This window comes from Phyllostomus discolor, chromosome 1 (genome assembly GCF_004126475.2).
Source record: "Phyllostomus discolor isolate MPI-MPIP mPhyDis1 chromosome 1, mPhyDis1.pri.v3, whole genome shotgun sequence".
NCBI lineage: Eukaryota > Metazoa > Chordata > Mammalia > Chiroptera > Phyllostomidae > Phyllostomus > Phyllostomus discolor.
In genome coordinates this window covers 169,984,754-170,001,436 of record NC_040903.2, presented here as the reverse complement: position 1 = coordinate 170,001,436, position 16,683 = coordinate 169,984,754, and the positions used below count along the sequence as shown (strand labels likewise).

General features: G+C 39.7%; 1 long non-coding RNA gene across 1 annotated transcript; it reads right to left on the bottom strand.

Moving 5' to 3' along the window:
* Positions 1-4,715: 4,715 nt before the first annotated feature.
* Positions 4,716-16,327, bottom strand: LOC118501451. Its single transcript, XR_004904088.1, has 3 exons — positions 16,315-16,327; positions 10,318-10,320; positions 4,716-4,980 (listed from the first exon to the last, which is right to left on the bottom strand). It is a non-coding gene; the product is annotated as an uncharacterized LOC118501451 (long non-coding RNA).
* Between the last annotated feature and the right edge of the window lie 356 nt (positions 16,328-16,683).

Here is a 16,683-nt window from a genome sequence, read left to right as displayed (position 1 = left end):
AACACAACTACTGTCAAAGGGAAGAGCGTTCGCTCTTGGTTGTGAGGCAGACAGGAGCTTTGTGGCTTTTAGACATCATCGCATTTGATCCTCCCAACGATGCCAGGTTTTTGATATACCATTTGTCAAATAAAAAAACAGGCACAGAAATATCTGCCAATCTACCCCAAGCTACACAGCTAGCAAGTATCTAGGACAGGATTTCAACTCATGTCTTCTGGCACCTAGCCCGTTGCTGTTTCCCCTGCATTTAATAAAAAACCTTTGAAGAGAGCCAAAATTGGTTTAATTTTGGAAGTTATTTTCTCTATTGTTCTAATTATTCTCCCTGAATCCTTCAGTGGAGGACTCAAAGGAGCACTGTTACTTGAGTGCAGTCTAGTGCTTATGAGAAATTCTGAGCTTCTACACTAGAAGTTTCAACAGGCTTCCTGTGATACTTTCAAAGTGTTGAGTGTAAATTTCAGTCTGAAAAATATTCTCCAGCCAAACGCACAGACACATTTTTGGATAATGGTTGGAAGAGCTCTGTAAGTGAATGCTTTACAGAGAGACACGCACTGCAGTTCACATGCTGCAGTCCTCTGAACCCTAAGAGGACAGCGAGTGAGGGAGTGAGGTCAGGAAAGTACTGGAATTGGTGCAGAGATCACAGGCAGAAGGGCTGTTGAGAAATTTGGCCTGAGAGATTCGTTCTTGCTGTTCATCTGGAATACATGACATGTTGCTTGGTTTTAACTTTATTCTTTTGAATCAAGAGCTAGAACAAGGTTTTAGAATAAAGGCGAAAATTTCTGCCAGAACAGAAGACATGGGGTAAGAAAACTGAAGTCTGAGATGTCAGTATATTCCCTGGAGCTAATCATGGCTAAGGTTGATGTCGACTTTGAATCCACCAAATGAACACAGGTTCCTTCCACCCCAGATTTACCTTCACAACAGGCACGGAGACCTGAGGGCTAGTGGCTAAGCTACACCAAGTCCCTTTGCAGGATGTTGGGGGTCCTCAGGCTGTGAATCTGTGGGGTGAGTCCTCAGGGCTCCATGGTGGTCCTCACCAACTTTGCACCCTCGGGCCCACTGTGACCATGTCTTTCCCTCTGAGTTTCACCCTGTTCTTGATTTGAACCCCAAGCCCAGAGGGCCTGAATTCCCATCATGAGTACAGCTGAAGCCTTCCCAAACCCTCTTACCTGAGAATGAGCCTCCTTGCTGAGGCCCTCCCCATCCCCACTAGTGGCTCAGGTCCCCTTCTGGTCAGCCAGACCTCTCCCGGCACAACCACACTGCCAGCTCCTGGCACTTCAGACATGATCATCAGCTGCAGGCTCTGACACCTGCCCTCTCCACCCTATGGCTTGACTGGTGTAATGCCTACCTAGGCTGCTCTAGCCCCCTGGGATATGGGTGCTGGTTACAGCCTAAAATAGGGTTAGCCCCTTCACTCACCCATTCTTCCAATAGCCCCCTGAGGTTCCATTAAGTCTCCAGGCTGAAGCTGTATAAATTAAGGCAATCAACAAGATTAGTAGTGCCTATGATAATTGCCATTCATTGAGTGAAGGCTTTATAGTTAAACCTAGGTTCCAGTTCCTATTCTGACACTTCTAGCTATGTGACCTTAGACAAGTTACTTTACCTCTCCAATTCTCATTTTCTCATATAAAATAAAGGCCATAGTAGTACCTATCTTAATCCAAAATTATTATTTGAATGGACAATGTATGACTTACAGTTTCAAGATAATACATGTAGCCCTGGCATGTGTGGCTCAGTGGATTGAATGCAGCCTGTGAATCAAAGGGTCACAGGTTCAATCCCCAGGTGGGGCACATGCCTGGGTTGCAGTCAGATCCCCGGTGGTGGTGTATGAGAGACAACCACACATTGATGTTTCCCTTTCTCTCTCCCTCCCTTCCCCTCTGTCTAGAAATAAATAAATAAAATTATTTTTTAAAAAATATAATACATGCAAAGTGCTTTCCAGAATACCTGGCATGTAAGCATTCAATCAATGCTAGCTATGACTATCTGTGGTGATAGTATACATAATATAAATTATTAGCTAACCAGTAGTAGTATGTGCCAAGCACTCTTCCAGGAGCTTTACAGAATGTGTATTGTTACATAATATATTATGTTAGTAATTCCGAAAACTTGCAAGTAAAGCAACATTATACCCATTTTACAGATGAAGAAACTGAAACTTAGAGCTTCTAAGTAATGCCTCAAAGCCGCACACTTGCTGAGTGGGTGGATGACTGGAATTGGAGCCCTGGTGAGTTTGACTCCAAGCCAGAGTTCTTCAGTCTTTAAGATGTGGCTGGAAGTGAAAGTGCTGGGTGACAGCTCGTAATAACAATAGAGGGTTGGCGGTCTTGTCCTCTGTGATTAATTGCCTCAGGAGTGGAACAAATAGTGTTGCAAATAGTAAATATTTCAGGGGGGCAGAGGAAAAGAAAATTATTTAGGCAGGCTTATTGACAAAAAGCTTTAAGAGAGAATTTTTCACTTTTGAAAATGCCCTTTCCTGCTTATCAAAGCAATATATGTGCCACATAAAAATTCAAAGACTTGTTTTACTCCTAACTTTATTTTACTCTCCTATTTTTAAAAAATCTACTTCTAGCTCTTCCCACTACCCCATACATTGCCAGCATAACTGTGAACTGTTACAACTTTTTGGTAAAATAATTAGGTCATATCTATTAGGATGACAATGGCAGACCCTCTGACCCAGCACTGCTTCTTTTAAGGCTATTTTTTTTCCAAAATAAAACACTAATAGGTGAGGATATGTGCACACGTACATTTTTTGTAGCACTGCTTACAATGCCCAAACAAATCAGAAATAGCAGGCACGTCTTTGTCCATAAGGCAGTACTTGATAAGTTGTGACTCATTAATTCTAGAGAACTTGATGTGGCTATTACAAAGGTTGAAATAGATTTCTCTACAATGACCTGAACAAAACTATCTTAGAATCTTTAACAGCTTAGAATTTAGGGGTCAAGTGTACTTCAACACAAGATAAAGTGATATAGGGAAAAGTAAGGGGTTATGTTTGCATATGATCTGCAAAAGACATTTGTATAAGCACAGTATTGGGACACGTAACTCATTAGCACCTTGTGTGACATGGATATCAGGGTTTTTTGTAGATTATAAAGTCCATATAACCTAACAGTATGGGGGGCAAGAAAGCTGGGGGGTAGCTTGGGAAGATCTAGAGGAAAGGAAGAAGTAATCCTGTTCTTCTCTAGGCTGATCATGTCTAAGAATTATGTTCAGTTTAAAAGAAAGTATATATCCAAGAGAATGGGAAACATATGTTCACACAAATACGTGTATACAAATGTTCATAGCTGCATTATTCATAATAGCAGAATAGTGGACGCAACTTAAATGTCCATTAACTGAGGTTTGGATAAACAAAATGTGGCATATCTGCACAACAGAACATTTTTCATCTATACAAGGTGTGCCAAAAGTAGATCTACAGTTGTTCATATGGAAAATAATATTATAATTAATAAATAAGAATACATGAATAAACCTGTGTTTTGAGTGCTCACAACAGTAAACCTCCTTTTGCCCCACCCTCCAAAAGGCATGAAATACTGATGCATGCCACGATGTGGATAAACCCAGAAAACATTATGCTATGCAAAAGAAGCCAAACACAAAAGGCTACATATACTGTAACTCCAGTGATATAAAATATCCAGACTAGGCAAATCCAGGGTCACAGAAAATAGATCAGTAGCTGCCAGAGAACAGAAGGAGAGAAACTGGGGGTGACTGCTAACAGGGGCAGGTCTTCTTTCTGGCACGATGAAAGTATTCTGGTTTAGACAGTGCCTGTGGTAGCTCAACAATGTGAATGGACCAAAACCACGGAATTATACACTTCCAAATGGTTGAAGTGGTAAATTTTATGTTTTGTGGATTTTATCTCAAGAATAATAATAAAGCTTGTGTGGTAGGGAGGTAAATGCAGACAACTGTACTTGAACAACAATAAGATAATTAAAAAAAAAAAAGGCTTGTGCTGAGAAAACAAAATAAATAAATAAAACAAGTATGTTCACCAGGACAGTGATGTTAAAATCATGTCATTGGAGAGATAGCTAAAGAAACTGTATTTCTTTATTTTGAAGAAAAGCAGACTCAGAGAACACACTATACTTATCTCTAAATGGCATATTACATGAAATGTTAGGCTTTTTTTACGGAACCTTAAAGGTAAAACCAGGATCAGGAAGTAAAAGCCAACAGCAGCTGAGGTGCAGCCCAGTATAAGGAAGGCATTATATTTATAGATATTAATGATAATATGTATATATATCATTGATTATGCTATTACAGTAGTCCCAATTTTCCCCCTTTGCACCTCTCCACCCGGTATACCCCATTCCCTCTGACAATCCCCCCCTTAGTTCATGTCCACGGGTCATGCATATAAGTTCTTTGGCTATTCCATTTCCTATGTTGTTCTTAACATTCCCCTGTCTATTCTGAACCTACCAATTTGTACTTAATCCCAGCACCTTTTACTCCATTCTCCCCTTTCCCCTTCCCAACTGGTAACCATCCAAATGAGCTCCATATCTATGATTCTGTTTCTGTTCTGCTTGTTTGTTCAGTTTGTTTATTAGATTCAACTTTTGGTAGCTGTGAATTTACTGCCATTTTAATGTTCATAGTTTTGATCTTTTCTTTTTCTTAAAAAAGTCCCTTTAGTGTTTCATATAACAATGGTTTGGTGATGATGAACTCCTTTAGATTTACCTTCTCTGGGAGGTTCTTTATGTGCTATTCAATTCTGAATGATAGCTTTGCTGGATAGAGTAGTCTAGGTTGTAGGTTTTTGCTTTTCATCACTTTGGATACTTCTTGACAGTCCTTTCTAGCCTCAGAAGTTTCTTTCAAGAAATCAGCTGACAGTCTTACCTACAAAGGGAACTCCTCTGTAGGTAACTATCTGCTTTTCTCTTGATGCTTTGAAGATTCTCTATCTTTAACCTTTGGCATTTTAATTCTGTTTTTTGGTGTGGTCCTCTTTGCATCCATCTTGTTTGGGACTCTATGCTTCCTGGACTTGCATGTCTATTTCCTTCATCAAATTAGGTAAGTTTCCTTTCATTATTTTTTCAAGCAAGTTTTCAACTTCTTGCTTTTTATCTTCTCCTCCAGCACTCCTGAGTTGAATGTTGGTACATTTGAAGTTGTCCCAGAGGCTCCTTAGCTCTTCCTCATTTATTGAATTCTTTTTTCTTTTTGCTGTTCTGAATGAATGTTTTCCTCTTACTTGTGTTCCAAATCATTGATTTGATTCTCAGCTTCATCCACTGCATTGTTGATTCCCTGTACATTTTTTTCTATTTCACTTAGTGTGCCCTTCATTTCCACCTGGGTCTTTTTTATGCTGTTGAAATATTCAGTGAATTCCTTGAGCATCCTAATAACCTGTGTTTTGAACTCTGCATCTGATAGATTGCTTATCTCCATTTTGTTTACTTCTTTTTCTGGAGTTTCATTCTATTCCTTCATTTGGGCCATGTTTCTTTGTCTCCTCGTTTTGGCAGCCTTCCTGTGTTTGTTTCTATGTTTTACTTAGAGCTGCTTTGACTTCCTAACTTAGTAGTGTGGCCTATTGTAGAAAAGTGCACCCATAAGCGGGGTGGGCAGAGCCTTAGGTAATCACCAGGGTGAGGCAACCTGTGTGAACCAGGTTGATGGAAACTCCAATATGGTGTTGCTGCCCTGTGGCTCTGTGTGAGAGCTCAGACAAGGGACAATGGCCACTGCCTGGCCTCCAGGGTTTTGTCCAGGAGGAAGCTGTCCTCTGGCACTCACTCTGATGCCAGACACTTTAGTTTCTCCCTATGTGCAAATGGTGCTCCTCTAGCTGCTGTCCTGGTACTAGAGCCCTGAGGGAGTGAGTCTGAATAAGTCTTAAGTCTGTTTTGGGCCCTTTAAGAGGAGATACCTGAGAATCTGGCAGTTTCTTCCACTACCCCAAACCCCAGTGGTATTTACAAATAGAAGTTATGAGGACTCTTTCTGGCACTGGAACTCTGGGCTGGGTGGTCTGGTGTGAGGCTGGGATCCCTCACTCCTGAGGTATCTGTCTGATTTTTATCCACCACATGTAGGTGTGGGACTGTCCATTCTGTGTCTCCATATCTCCTCCACTCCTACCCATCTGATGAATGTGACTTCTTTAATTCCTTGGTTGTCAGATTCCAGACAGCTCGATTTTCTGATGATTCTGGGAGATAGTTGTTTTGTATTTTAGTTGTAATTTTTGCTATGGTTGTGCCAAGAGGTGAGCTATGTTTACGCACGCCTCCTTCTTGACTGTAAGTTGAGAACAGTGAGACATTTTTAATTGTCATAGTTGGTCAAAGTAGCAAATTGACTTGCCCTGGAGAGTCCAGTCACCTGTCTTGTCTCCATAGGTGTTGAAGGAACCTGGTGGTAATAGTCAGCAAGGAGTCAGCTGTATAATAAGAGCAGTGTGTTGTATACTATCATTTCCCAACCCATCTACAACCCTAATCAGAGAATATTCTATTTTGCCATTTGATACTGAGATCTGATTTTGAGTCATGAGAGATTGGGAGGCAATGTGGAGCCATGCATATAAACTCCAGCTATCAAATTGAACAGACCCAGGTTTAAGCCTTGCTTCTACAACCTCTTGTTCTGTGATTCAGGCAAATTACTAACCTCTTCAAATCTGTTTGCTTATCTGTAAAATAGGAATACTATTGGTTTCTTTATCAAAGACCTGTTTTATAAAGGTTCGTTGAGATAATAATTCACTTAATGTGTTTAACACATAGTAGCATGGTGAATTCTCAATAAATAATTTTAAGTTAAATTAGATGAATTATGCTTGTCTTTCTTATTATATAGTTTGGCTTTTAACAGAGTGAAGCAAGAGTGTTTTCTGGTGAATCTTGGCCAGAACCATAAGTTTCTCTGGATTAGAATATCATTTTCTGAGACTTGTGAGGTTTATAAATATCAGTTTATCCAGTTCACTTAGTATATTTGGTTGCTTTCTAGGTAGGTCTATGTCACAAAAAAAGAACACTGAACTACTGACCAGTATGGCTCAGTTGGTTGGGTGTTATCCTGCAAAATAAAGGGTCTCTGGTTTGATTCCCAGTCAGGGCACTTACCTAGGTTGTGGGTTCGGTCCTTGTTAGTCGGGGCGCTTACAAGAGGCAACTGATAGAGGTTTCTCCCTTGCATCAATGTTTCTCCTCCTGTCTTTCTTCCTCCCTTCCCCTATCTCTAAAAAATAAATATTTTTTTAAAAAGAAAGGAAAATAAAAGAAAAGAGAACGCTGAATCTACACTCATTGGATCCAAGTCTAGGAGGTCTGGCTGTCATGTCTTAGGCAGGTAAGTAGATCTGGAGTCTCAGTTTCCTCCTCCATAAGGATAGGCACATGTATACTAACTAACTCAGGGACTTGTATGGAAGAATAAATAGTATAACATATAGAAGAGCTTTTCAAATGATAAAATACTAGGCAATTATAAACTATTATTGTTGTCATCACTTACAAAATGAGCAAGGAGTGTGTTTTCTCTGGCCCTAAAATACTAACACTACCAAAAGCAGGACCATTCCTTCTGAGAATTGAATCCTAAACTTTGTAGGATATAGAATTATGCTTGCAAAATAATAATAATAATGGAAAAAAATTGTTGCCATCCTTGTGAAAGTAAGCATTGTTAACTTCATAGAAAACTCTTTGAAACTTTATCTTACCAGGTAAAAGAAGTATAGGAACCTGTGTGTGACAAAGCATTTGCCCAAATGTTTCTCCTGAAAGTAGATTTTGCTATTTAATTATTTAGTTATAACACATTGAACATTCTGTTGCTAATTATGATAGCAGAGAGGGGTGCACTTCAAGGAGGGCTGTGTCATAACAGAGTAAGTACATACAGGTTTAAGGATTCAAGACCATTAGCACTAGATGGGGTCTTGGAGACAAGGGAGGGATTTGGTAAAATGTAATTTGCCCCTAATGTTATTGCTCCAAGCAGCAGCACTGACAATGCCCTACCCAAGGTTTATGCTTTGGTGGTTTTTGTTTTGATTTCTAAGTAGATTCTGAGGAGCAAGTAAAGTAAGAAAGAGAAAGAAGGGAAAAATGAAGAAAATATCTTTTAACTGAAAGGAAGTCATTTCTGTTACCCTTCACAAAAGAGTCTAACATGTTCATGAATATGTGTGAGGAGTGCTTGATTTTTAATGGAGGATAATTTTTTTCCCCAAGAAGATAAAATGTCAAAATCACTACATGGACTGTATTCTAAGGGAAAAATATTATAAGTTTTAAAAGGTTTCATGCTCCAAGGTGTTTATTACAGTACCATTTTCAGTAATGAAGAATGGGGAAAACCCATGTGTTCAACCAAGGAGAGGATGTTTAAGTAAGTTATGACATAGTCTATCCCTCATCATCTGGCCAGTATGAATGGTGGTGCCAAGAGTATGAAATAAAATAAATAAATGCTTCTGTTATTGTGAGGAGAGGAAGGAGGACAGCATTGGGTAGACATTACTGGCCAGAGGGAGGAAGCAGAGTAGGAACCTATTGTATTGTAGAATGAAAAGATTAGTAGATATACAATTAATTAAATCAAGGAGAAGTAAAGAAAGTTGGAATAATCTGTACTTTTTTGACTGCAGGAATAAGGAGGCCAGGGACAGAGTGGGAGGTTACCTAGGTGGGGTTATGGAGTCCATGTAGGCTGCACTGAGCACTCCTTATGCCCGGTGGCTTTGACAATGAGACATCACCATTACAATGAGAAATTCTACATGTAAATTTGGTGAATAGTAATAAGAGGTAATGACACCTTGGGAGAAGGTCCCAGGAGGAATGTGAGAACAGTCTTCAGTATCATGACAGACAATTTATAACTGAAAAAGAGAGTGTGCACTTGTGCCAGCAGATGGCAGATCTTTTGTTTCTTCCCTGGTTTCATTGCAAAAAATCAAATACTTTCCCCTCCATACCATCTCACCTGGGCATACCAGTGGAATTATCACCTGGAAAGCACCTTCTAAGCCCCTTCTGTAAAAGCTGGTGAGGTTGCACTGGTGGGTGTATGGCTCAGCTGGTTGGACATCTTCCCATAAACCAAAAGGTCACAGGTTCAATACCCAGTCAGGACACATACATAGGTTGCAGCTTTGCTCCCCAATCAGGGAGTGTACAAAGGGCAACCACTCAATGTTTCTTTCCTTCTCTCTCTCCCTCCCTTCCCTTCTCTCTCAGAGAAAAAAAAGGCTGTTGGGGTTGTAACAATTGTCACAGCCTATTGCATGGATTGCTGTCAATTATCTTACCATTCCCCAGAAGGACTGGGGGTATCCGGAGAGGACAGCAGGCCAAGAAACAGGAGTCAACAGTCAAAATATACCTTCACAGTATTATCATCAAAACCATGGATACTAAAAAAAAAAGTCAGGAAGGAAACACATTCCAATACCAACAGTGATTGCCTTTGGGTGATGTCGATGTGGGTGAATTTCCTTCTTTTACATGGCTGTGGATTTTCCTGATTTCCTTTAATGAAAGAGTGTAACTATTATAATTTATAAGGATTTAAAAATAAGCACCAGCCTAGAGAATAGCACCATTTGGTGGTAGAGAAAATTTTTCTCCTTTTTCAATTTTATTTTTTCTCATTATTGAATTGATACACTCTTATTGTAGAAAATTCTTGATACTAATTACCCTCTAGCTTCATTTTACTAGACTACTACTCTTATTTTTGCTTCAACCTCTCAAAAATCTAAGGAAGGGAAGAGGCACCAACTCATCAATTTCTTGTTCTTTTTATTTTATTAGATTTTTTACAATATTAAGGTGAATAAAGAAAGTATGAACAATCTTCTTAATTTCCAGCCTCACCCAGATAATTAGTGTTAACATATGATTTGTGTTCTACCACCCTTTGTCTGTTCTCATATTCAAAAGAATATGAGTGATATTCTCATTTAAAATGATGTCATACTAAACATATTACTCTTAGACATGAGTCACAGAGACAAAGTGATCATCCATGGCCATCAGTGGAAAAGCTGGGATTTGAACCAATGAAGGTGACTGGAGTCTGAGCTCTTAACTGCTGTAAACAACTACCCCAAGCAAAGGAGAAGGCCCAGAACATAGCCAATAAAGCCAGTCAGTGTTTAGAGAAAAAAGGATGAAAAGGAGCATGCTAGCCCACATTGATTTTCCCTCTTCCTTCTAAGCTTCCAGCAGTACTATTTACTTACTTCACACATCCTCTCTCTGCACTCGCATCCCTTCATGAAGAGGGACAGTCGCTGGTTCCATACCTCCTATGTTGGCCATACTGCAGGTGCTCAGGAGACGGTGGTGGTTGGTAAGTTACTTTGGACCTAAGCTGTCTACTCATCCTTTGTAGGTAGCTGTGTCTTTTGACTTATAAATGTTCCCAGTTGTTTGCTTTTATACCAAGCAACCTCTGGTTCTTGGATTAAGGGGGAAGGATGTCAATATTTCTGCCTGCAAACGAGGTTGGGTTCAGGCGATTCTCAACATCACAGACAATTTTTCTAACTGTGAAAAAACTGTACATATGTGCCAACTGACTTTGGGCACTTAGTGGCTCTTTTAATTAAAATTCAGGCAGAAATTTTGGATTTGTTACCGAATAACCATTGATAATACCAAGGAATAATTCTTTCTGTGTTGATCATATAACACATAGGAAATTGCCATTTATAATTCACACATCACTACCTTCCCCGCCTCTTTCCACCTTCATTCCACTTTCTCTTCTCTATTCTCATCTCATTGCTATGATCTTGAAAAAAGCTTTATTTATTAAATACTGCATTACTATGAAATGTATATTGAAACTCTGATTTTCAGGTTTATAAATAAAATAATGGAATTGTTATTTGTCACACAAATTCAATTTATTCAGTAAATACCTGAGGCATGCCAATATTGCCCTGCAGTGTACCATGAGCTGGGAATATGAAGGTCAATCACAGCAAGTGTAAATAGATGATCTGTAGCATGGTGTGCAAAGGATAATAGAAACGTGAGTATATTATGGTGGGAAGACAGAGAAGAAACTGATGAGACAGAGGGAGGTATGAGGAAAGACTTGGCAGAAATAGTTGTTTAGTTGGGATTGAAAGGATGAATAAGAGTTCCATAGGTGGTCCAGTATAAAAAGAAAGTCATTCAAGACAAAGGAAACATCATTTTGCAGAGGCATGGCAGTAAGAAATTGCATGTACCATTTAGTGATAATGGCATATGATGGGCAGGTGAAGGAGGGGTACGAAATGGGAAAGGGTAGGATTTCAGAGGTTAGACTCTTAACCGTTATAACGTGGTCTTTAAATTTCTATTTACCCTTGCTATGTATCAGACACTGCTGTTTTACAAATACTAACTCATTTCACCCTTATAACAGTTTAGACAGACTGTTGGACTCCAGAGTTGAAATAAGAGCTGTCTTCAAAAATCTGGGATGGTTGGTCAGGGTGTGGAGGGAAGAAACCATGGTAAATGTCATGTTATGGAACCACATTCAGAACTTTCAAATATTTTATTTTATTTATTTATTTTTAGAGAGATGAGAAGGGAGGGAGATAGAGAAGGAGAGAAACAGCAATGTTTGAGAGAAACAGTATCAGTTGTTTCTTGCACACCCCCACCTGGGGACCTGGCCTGCAACCCAGGCATGTGCCCTGACTGGGAATGGAACAGCAACCCTTCAGTTCACAGGCTGGTGCTCAGTCCACAGAGCCACACCACCCAGGGCCAGATTCAGGACTTTTAAATCCATATGTAATCCCTTGTCTGGCAATAAGTTTTTTGGCCCTAAAATGAGATTTTTGGCTTGATTCTGGGATAGAGAAAAGAAATCCTATGTACAATTACTGTGCACCTGAGCCTTTTCATACACATGTCACTTGATCTTCAGTATCAATCATCCTTCGAGTTTGTGGTGAGGCTTGGAGAGGACAGACAGGCTATCCAAATCACACAACTCAAAATCCGAGGTTTCACTAAAAGGGCCAGAGAGAGCTAGATACTAAGAATTTTCCTCAAGCGACTCCAACCTGGCCTAGCTACAGGCAAGGGTCTGCATGGTGCTTTCTTGGACAATTTGTCATGGAGTGTGAAGACAGGTGGAAGAAAAGCCTTTATTCTTTCGTAGGTGGTATTTGAGACAAAGATCCAATGATACTAATAAAACATTTACTGGGACAATCTGTTCTTTCTTTCTGAAGTTCATCACAAAATGAACATTTAGGTGGGGACAATTTATGACCAAGACTACCTCTTCCCCCAACAACCAAGTCTTGATAGGTATGAGACAGAGTAGCTAAAATTAAGCTGTTCTAGAAAAATTGGGATATATGCCATCATGACCCTAACAGTGATCATTTTAAAAGGTAAACTCATAGAAAAAATACTTAGCATTTCACAGGACTACGCTCAAGAACTTTGAAATCCACATCCACGGGGTAAGTTTTTTCCTTGAAGTTCCTTATGTTGTACCTTGGTGATTAAACTGCCCTGACTTACAGTTTTTCCTCACAAGTTCCATCCATGTTTTCTTTCTCTCCCCCTTCTTCCTCCCTCTGCTCCATACTCGTCTGCTCTAACTCACCTGTCTGGTATTGTCTTATTGGCTCCAGTTACAGAGAAAGGGGAGCAGGTATGTTAACTGACACAAAAGCTTTGGTGACTAATGGAGACTTTATCTGCTATCACTTTTCAGTGTATACAATTTGCATGTTTAAGAAGGCTTGAAGCAGGGGTGTTCCTCCCCAAGGAGTGATTCTCCAATGTTCAAATTTCTAACAATCCTCCTAGGGAGAACTGGTAATGATAACAATCCTCGGGCATTTTGCTCTGGTCTCTCATGAGCCCTGCATACTGCTAAACACTTGAAGGTGTGACTGATTCTCACAACAACCTGCCAAGGAGGCACAGACATCCCCAACCAGCAAAGGACACTAGGTTTCAGAGGGATGAAGCCAGTAAGGCTATTCACTAAGGCCAAGAGAGAATAGAACTGAGGCACATCTGGCTTCCAAGTCCTACCTTTTTTGGCACTCAGACTGCTTCCCTAAAAGGAGAGAGTAAGGTTCCTCTGGTCAGCTGGTCTCCATGGTGCTGGATGGCTTCCTCCACCTACTACACCTGGGACAGGTATGGCATGCACCCACCTATCAATGAAATAGAAAGAGGCAGGACTCTGCAGGTTCCTCCAGAACAAACACTACCCCAGAGTTCTGCCTGTCACTTCTGTAGTCTGCACTTTGCCCACTTGGCAGGACTTCCTGCTACTCAAGTAGGGTTTCTCACACAAAAGGATTTCCTCAAGTGAAGGAATCAAAAACAAAACCAGGGGCCCAGGGCTTATTGTGACATCCTTACGTGGACCTGTGCTGATAAACTCACAGTGAGTGGTCTTTTCAAATTGCCTTCAGGTGTTAGTTTAAGAGAGTAGATAAAAAAGAAAAGTTAAAAAGATTTTAAGATTTTTAAGATTTGGTAAAAGGGAACGATTGATACACATCAAGCCCAGTAATAGTGCCCTGCGAAGCTGTCAGTTTGTAGTAAGGTTACGAGAGTAGCTGAGGGGAATGCATACTTGCATGGTTTATGGTCGTAAACTTGGATCACTTTGATGAATCCACTAGGTTGAGTTATTAGAAAAATGAAATGAAATGTTTGCCCTGGTTCCAGAATTTCCAACTGCTCCTGCAGGACACAAAAAAAGTCCTTTTCTGTATCTGTTTAATTTTATAATATGCATAATAGTTTCCATGAAGTATCTTGTCCTGAATTTATCAGAGCTTTAAACAAATGTCACAGTCTGTTCTAATTTAATGAATAATGTTATCCATTTAAATATGTAGATCTTTTCTTGTCCTTGCTAAAGTTGCCCACAGATGGGGGCTTTCTCTTTATAAAGGCAGATACCTAAATACCACTTAGAAATGGAGAGAGAGAAAAAAAAAGTGTGTCTGCAATAAATATTGCAGCCAATTAGGCTTCATCATGGTAATTTCTCTGGTTTTGTAATGTTTGTTTACTGGATTTTGTCAGGAAATTTTTGCCATTTCTAATTTGAGACTCATCGAACCTCCACCCATATATTTTCCTGCAGTGGGAAGTTCCAATAATGGGAAATATTTTCTTCCTTACCAGACCCCATCTCAATAATGAACTAAACATTCAAAGATCCAGATCCAAACATGTAAATCTGTTTGTACACATTCAAGAAAGCTCTCATACGTTTCTTAAAAACCCACACATTAATATTGCTTACTTTTCAGCGGGGCTAAAGGGGTGTCTCAGAGACCTACTCAGAACAGGCTGAAGTTAAATAATATTGCGTGTTTTTCATTTTACTGTGATGAATGCAAAGCTATTAAATAACCTTTTAAAGAGTTGGTGTAATTATATGTAAACAGTAATGCTACAAAAAAAAGGTCAAGTTGTCCTGCCATTAGATGTTTATGGATATAAACTAGATTTATGTTTCCATAAAACAGGGACCGACTAAACTAGATTAATTCTCCACAAACTAAACCAACTGTAGTAATATTTAGACACAATAAAATGATGCCAATTAAAACAATTTTATTTTTTGTGTCATATTGATTAATGGTGCACTCAAATTAACCAGAGACCTTAAATTCAGAATGGCTGGCAAAAGGCGTCCACATCTCAATATTATTACCAACAAGAAGAGCCGTTAAGTGAGATGGCTGTGCAATAGTATGAATATTTAATTAATAATTAGTCATGTAATTTCTCCTCAGGAATTATTATCCCTCAAACTGGTTTGTGAATTTAATTATTAGCAGCCTTTTTGTTTCCATGTCCCCTCATTACTGTCAGGATTGATGTAACATAAACTTCATTAAAAATTAAAGCAAGAGTCTTAATTACAAGGCTACCCTGACTGAAGTTAGAATTAGCCAAGTCAGTGATGTGCAAATGAGTGCATTATTTAAGAAACATGCTGGAAGTAGTTATGCTAATGTAGAAGGTTCGCAGTAGCAGACCTTTTCACTTGCAGTTGCATATTCATTAAATGCACTATGCAAATTTAATGTAGCAGTCTTAGTAATGCGTTGTTAATTTATTCAGATTTATTGAGTACGACTTGTAAAAAAAGTACAAATTTAATTACTCTATCTAGTAGGGATAATATGAGGAGCTAGCAGAGGTTTAAAATGTGTTGATCTGGATTACTGTAGTTTGATGGAAGACGTGGTATCAAAGGACACAATTTTGATAACTGGGCTTGAAAGAATATTTGATTTACTTATGGAATGATCTAAGAAATCACTAAAATTGCACATGTTCTTTCCCAATAGGAAAGTAAAAAAGTCTCGGTTGTATTAACTTAAGAGCTAAAGCAGTGCTGAGTCCACAGCCTAATGGTCCTAATGACTCTACAGAGACCCGTAAAGGTTATGGATTGAGATCCGTGTGAAGCAAACTGTCTTTGTGGAAAGTTCATTGGTGGCCGCCTGCGCCTCCACGGTGCGCTGACGACTGGCGGGTGGAACCGCAGCAACGCTTGCTTCACTCTCTGGTGGAAGTGCCCTGGTGCCCACATGGAGCGCTGTCTTTTAAGGTGGGTGGATGCTTGGGTGAAGAAATCGTTCCTTGAAAGAGATCACAAACCACACCTGCACCAGACACCCTGGCATGACATTTTCCAAGAGGACATGCAGGAAATGCTCTTTACACATCTATGCTCGCCCAATTCCCTCAAAACCCTGAAATGTGGGCTTTCTTATCCCCATTTTACAGATAGAAAACCAAAGCTGGGACTGGAAGAGCAATTGCTGCAGGTGGAAGAGCCGAGATTCAAATCCAGACCAGTGTTCCTGCCAAACCTGAGTTCACTGCTCCTTCTTCCTCCTTTTCCTCCACCTTTACCCAAAGTCTCCTTCCATCCTCTTTTCTTCTCTCTCCTTTCCTCTCAGGAATTCCTCTCATCTTGCAAGTCTCTTCCACTATTTTAGCCCCTCCTTCTATTGCTCTCTCTTCCTCTCCCCCCTCACTCCCTTTCTTTCTTTCCCTCCCTCTCTCCTCCCTCCTTACATTTCCTCCCTCCTTTAGTCCCATTCTTCTCTTGTCTCTTTAATATCTTTTCCTTCACTCTCTGATTCATTCATATATACAAGGTGGGGCAAAAGTAGGTTTACAGTTGTGATGGAAAATATTACAATAATTAATAAATAATAACACAGAAATAAACTGCTTTGCATACTCACAACCATAAACCTATTTTTGCCCCACCCTCTGTACACCTAGGTGTGTAGCTGTAATTTAAAAGCTGAAAATGGCTGACCTTTTTTTCTTAAGTAAATGCTACAAACAGATATAGGTTAAATTGGAATAGAACTGTTTAAAGTTTAACAAAGCAACCCGTGAGAACCCCACTGAGATTGTGCTGGGGAAAAGAACAGAGCATCCTCTCTTTGACCCCAAGGCTCAGAGGCCAGTGACCTTGTCATCACTAGAAGCTTGGTTAGCTTAGAGCCCTCAACCCATCTTTTACAATTTTATACAGTTTCTTGGCCTTTATAATCACAAAAATGAGTCCAGTACATTT